Genomic DNA, 5,872 nt, shown 5'->3' with positions numbered 1-5,872 from the left:
AAAATAATTCTTTGGGCGGAGTCTCACTCCTGCCACCTGTCTGCTATCCACATCCCAGGAGTGGAAAATTGGGAAGCGGATTTTCTGAGTCGGCAGACATTGCATCCGGGGGAGTGGGAACTCCATCCGGAAATCTTTGCCCAAGTCACTCACCTGTGGGGCATTCCAGACATGGATCTGATGGCCTCTCGTCAGAACTTCAAAGTTCCTTGCTACGGGGCCAGATCCAGGGATCCCAAGGCGGCTCTAGTGGATGCACTAGTAGCACCTTGGACCTTCAAACTAGCTTATGTGTTCCCGCCATTTCCTCTCATCCCCAGGCTGATAGCCAGGATCAAGCAGGAGAGGGCGTCGGTGATCTTGATAGCTCCTGCGTGGCCACGCAGGACTTGGTATGCAGATCTGGTGAATATGTCATCGGCTCCACCTTGGAAGCTACCTTTGAGACGAGACCTTCTTGTTCAGGGTCCGTTCGAACATCCGAATCTGGTTTCACTCCAGCTGACTGCTTGGAGATTGAACGCTTGATTTTATCGAAGCGAGGATTCTCAGATTCTGTTATCGATACTCTTGTTCAGGCCAGAAAGCCTGTGACTAGAAAGATTTACCACAAAATTTGGAAAAAATATATCTGTTGGTGTGAATCTAAAGGATTCCCTTGGGACAAGGTTAAGATTCCTAGGATTCTATCCTTCCTTCAAGAAGGATTGGAAAAAGGATTATCTGCAAGTTCCCTGAAGGGACAGATTTCTGCCTTGTCGGTATTACTTCACAAAAAGCTGGCAGCTGTGCCAGATGTTCAAGCCTTTGTTCAGGCTCTGGTTAGAATCAAGCCTGTTTACAAACCTTTGACTCCTCCTTGGAGTCTCAATTTAGTTCTTTCAGTTCTTCAGGGGGTTCCGTTTGAACCCTTACATTCCGTTGATATTAAGTTATTATCTTGGAAAGTTTTGTTTTTAGTTGCGATTTCTTCTGCTAGAAGAGTCTCAGAATTATCTGCTCTGCAGTGTTCTCCTCCTTATCTGGTGTTCCATGCAGATAAGGTGGTTTTACGTACTAAACCTGGTTTTCTTCCAAAAGTTGTTTCTAACAAAAACATTAACCAGGAGATTATCGTACCTTCTCTGTGTCCAAAACCAGTTTCAAAGAAGGAACGTTTGTTGCACAATTTGGATGTTGTTCGCGCTCTAAAATTCTATTTAGATGCTACAAAGGATTTTAGACAAACATCTTCCTTGTTTGTTGTTTATTCAGGTAAAAGGAGAGGTCAAAAAGCAACTTCTACCTCTCTCTCTTTTTGGATTAAAAGCATCATCAGATTGGCTTACGAGACTGCCGGAAGGCAGCCTCCCGAAAGAATCACAGCTCATTCCACTAGGGCTGTGGCTTCCACATGGGCCTTCAAGAACGAGGCTTCTGTTGATCAGATATGTAGGGCAGCGACTTGGTCTTCACTGCACACTTTTACCAAATTTTACAAGTTTGATACTTTTGCTTCTTCTGAGGCTATTTTTGGGAGAAAGGTTTTGCAAGCCGTGGTGCCTTCCATTTAGGTGACCTGATTTGCTCCCTCCCTTCATCCGTGTCCTAAAGCTTTGGTATTGGTTCCCACAAGTAAGGATGACGCCGTGGACCGGACACACCTATGTTGGTGAAAACAGAATTTATGTTTACCTGATAAATTTCTTTCTCCAACGGTGTGTCCGGTCCACGGCCCGCCCTGGTTTTTTTAATCAGGTCTGATATTTTATTTTCTTTAACTACAGTCACCACGGTACCATATGGTTTCTCCTATGCAAATATTCCTCCTTAACGTCGGTCGAATGACTGGGGTAGGCGGAGCCTAGGAGGGATCATGTGACCAGCTTTGCTGGGCTCTTTGCCATTTCCTGTTGGGGAAGAGAATATCCCACAAGTAAGGATGACGCCGTGGACCGGACACACCGTTGGAGAAAGAAATTTATCAGGTAAACATAAATTCTGTTTTCATCATGTTTCTTGAAAAATGTATAAATTTAAAACAAACATAAAACATAACATTCATAACAAAATAGGCTTAGCTAGCAGTAGCTTAGTAGCTAGTTTAATGAGTACAAGATTTATTTATATAAGACAGTTCTAAACGCCACAGTCAACTTTCCTCCTCCTAATAGATGTGAGCTGTTGCATTACTGAGCACATAGCATTAGCTGGCTGCTAGAGGTAATAATGAATGCTATTTTCTATTCTTTTGTTCAAACACAGATTGAGTGTACTAGTACAGTTACACCTAGGAGGACACACGTGGATGAAGTGCCACTGCCTGAGAGAAAAGAAACTCTGGAAGAAGAATCACCCATCGAGGATAACCCTTCTCCTCCCAAAAGAAAGTCCACATCGCTGCTCATGACTTTGCTGGGACAGTCTTTCATTGACACTGAAGGTACAATAGAACCCATAAAAAAAGAAAGTGAGGGGGCGCCCTAAGTGTGAATATGGAGATATAACCAAATAGTAGTATATTTATCTAGAAATTACTAAATAATATTAACAATTTTTGAGATAAGGTGATATATCATAACAATATACAGTGTTCGCCAGTATAAATGTGGTACAAAATTGTATATCAAACAATGTGAAATATTAGACAGTGTTAAACAATAACAATGTGATAAAAGTAATACAAATAATGAGATAAAACAAACAAAGTGACGATAAAGTGAAAGTCTCTATTGAGGAAAGAGGCAGCTATCTGTGATGATCCAGGCCAGGATCCAGGAGCAGCAATCTATGAAAAGAAAAAACAGAAGCGCCACATGGCCCAATATTGTTTGGTCCGGAACTAGTAGATCTTAAAGTAATGAGTAAACTCACATTTAGTAGAGCACCTCAATTAGTGCTAAAAAAGCAGTAGATCCCAGACTGCTTTTTTAGCACTAATTGAGGTGCTCTACTAAATGTGAGTTTACTCATTACTTTAAGATCTACTAGTTCCGGACCAAACAATATTGGGCCATGTGGCGCTTCTGTTTTTTCTTTTCATACAATAGAACCCAAAAACCCCTATGCCAAGGCTGAAGAGAAAATAGAGAAATATTGTAAAGCCCCATCTCTGCCTCTCACTGAAGACCCTTTGAACTGGTGGCATGTACATGAGGTCATATTTCCCCTCCTCTCTCATTTGTCAAAGCGATACTTGTGTATCCCAGGCACAAGCGTGTCTGCAGAGCGGGTTTTCTCCACTGCAGGAGATGTGGTAACGGCAAAAAGAACCACCCTCAAACCAGAGCATGTGGCTCAACTAGTGTTCTTACAGAAAAACCTACATATTTCATAATTCTGAGTAGTGATTCAGGTTTATATTTAATGTTTTTTGGCACATCCAGAAAGTGCTGTGTGCCCCACCGCCCAGTGCAGTATTGTTATTAAGTTATTTTATATTTGTTAATGTTATAGCTTATAGTTTTTTGAAAATTGAAGCTTAAAACCTTGAGTAAATCTTTGTTGGATCACAAATATACTAGTACTACATGACCACCTCACTCACTGTCACAGTCACACACACACAAACAATACAAAAGAAACAACACACAACTGCACACCTCATGTGTGCGTGTCACCCTTTCTTCACCATGATTCACTCTTTATGATGTGTGTGTTTTTTGGTATTATTTGACTGTGTGTGACTGTGTGTGTGTGTGTGTGTGTTGTGTAAAAATATATTTGTGATCCCATAAAGATAGTCAAGTTCATCTAGTAGTTTAATGCTACTTATTGTAATGTCTATTACTACTTCTAGTTACTGTGTGATGTTTGCCAGTCAGGAAGTGCTCTGTTTTGTAGATGTGCTATTGTTTACTGCACACCTGTATTGTTTGCAATGCAGTGAGTGCATATTGCATAAGGGATTATTCACACTAAAAAGTGTCTATTTTAAATAGACCCTTTAAGAAAGATATCATATGATCCCAATATGCCATCCCAGGCAGATCTGTAGGGGTTAACCAGTTAACCACCACCACCCGCCAGTCAGCACCTCTACTAATAAATCCTAAACGTGTACTCCAGAGACCACTGAAGCCAAACCACTATTAGGGGAAGGAAAAGCCTTGACAGAATAAATCGTAAATTGAAGCTTAAAACCTTGAGTAAATCTTTATTGGATCACAAATATACTGTAGCAGCACACACACACACACACACACAACACAATACAAAAATAAAGCACACACACCTCATGTGCGTGGCGTGCCACCCTTTCTTCACCATGATTTACTCCTTGATGTCTGTGGGGTTTTTATGTATTGTTTGTTTGTGTGTGTGACTGTGTGTGTTCAGTTGTGTGTGTGTGTACTGCTTTAACACTAAGTAACTATATTTGTGATCCCATAAAGATATTATAATCAAGAAAAACTAGTAGTTATAGTTAAGTTCAATGCTACTTGTTTTAAATGTCTCTAATACTACTGTAACTGTGTATATGTGTGTGTTGTGTTCCAGATTCACGTGATGTTTGTTTGCCAGTCATGAAGGCACACCTGTAATTGATTGTACCGCATATAAGGGATTTATGTTTTGTTTTCTGAGGATGACCATTTTCACACAAATAATAATGGTATTGGTAATGGTGGTAACTTAAGCTTAACCTATCTATTTTGGTTTTAATTTAATGTCTATTATTACTAAGTAAATAGACATTAAATTAAAACCAACATAGATAGGTTAGACATTTATTTATGTTCATGTTTGCTTATACTAGTGTATACTATATACATTTAAATATTTTCTTTTATTGAAGAAGTACACTGAGAGCACTGCACTTTTTACACTTTGATGCCATAATATTGCCAAACCAATACAACAATTGCCATTTAGTATTTACTGTTCTATAAATACTGTTGTTGTCTGCTGTCTTCAGACTTTGCCACAGGAAGTGTCCTTTTTTGAGCTAATAAAATTAAAAAAAAAAAAAAGAGTTCTTTTGACTGCTTGAATTTTTTTGCTGAAAAATTTAAATCATGGGCATAAATAGGGCAATAATCGTGATGCATTGCGGAATCGAATTGTTAACATGATAATTGTAATCGAATCGTGAGACCAGTGAAGACGCACATCCCCAATTTCTGTAGTGATTACAATCCAGGTAGGATGAGCAAAAGAAGCCACCTGAATAATGAACTGATGATCTAGCAACCAAGTCAGAGAATGACTTGTACCAGGATCCAGAAAAATCGTTTGCGATAGCAGAGTATGATCCCTGCAGCACTGATGAAGTATACAAAGCTGAAGAGGTCTCATATGAAAATGTGCAAAAGGAATTGCATTTGAAGCTACAATCATGAGATCCAGACCTTCCATACAAAAAGCAACAGAGGGAAAAGAGAGGGACTGAACGTTCAGACAAGCTGACACCAAGTTTAACCTTCTCTGCTATATAAGAGAAAGACTCATGGAAACCGATTCTTTTTGAAAACCCTAAAAAAGTTACCTTTGTCTGAGGAACAAAAACTCTTTGGAAAATTGATCCTCCAACCATGTTGTTGAAGATACAGCAAGTCTGTTGGTGTGAAATTCTGCTAAAGGAAAAAATGGAGAATAAACCAAGATATCCTCCAGGTAGGGAAACACTGCAATAGCCTGAGATCTGATCAAATGACCAAATGATAGAGCAACAAACTGAAAATGCTTGTCTAAAAAGGCAAACCTCAGAAAACTGGTGATGTCCCCTGTGGATTGGAACATGAATATAAGCATCCTTAAAATCTATTGTGGACATAAACTGACCTTGCTGAACAAAAGGCAGAATAGTTTGAAAGAAGGAACTCTTACAAACTTGTTCAGAGCTTTCAAATCCAGGACTGGTCTGAAAGTACCTTTTTTTTTTTTTTTTAAC

The sequence above is a fragment of the Bombina bombina genome, chromosome 4 (genome assembly GCF_027579735.1).
Source record: "Bombina bombina isolate aBomBom1 chromosome 4, aBomBom1.pri, whole genome shotgun sequence".
NCBI lineage: Eukaryota > Metazoa > Chordata > Amphibia > Anura > Bombinatoridae > Bombina > Bombina bombina.
This window is presented reverse-complemented; position numbering follows the sequence as displayed.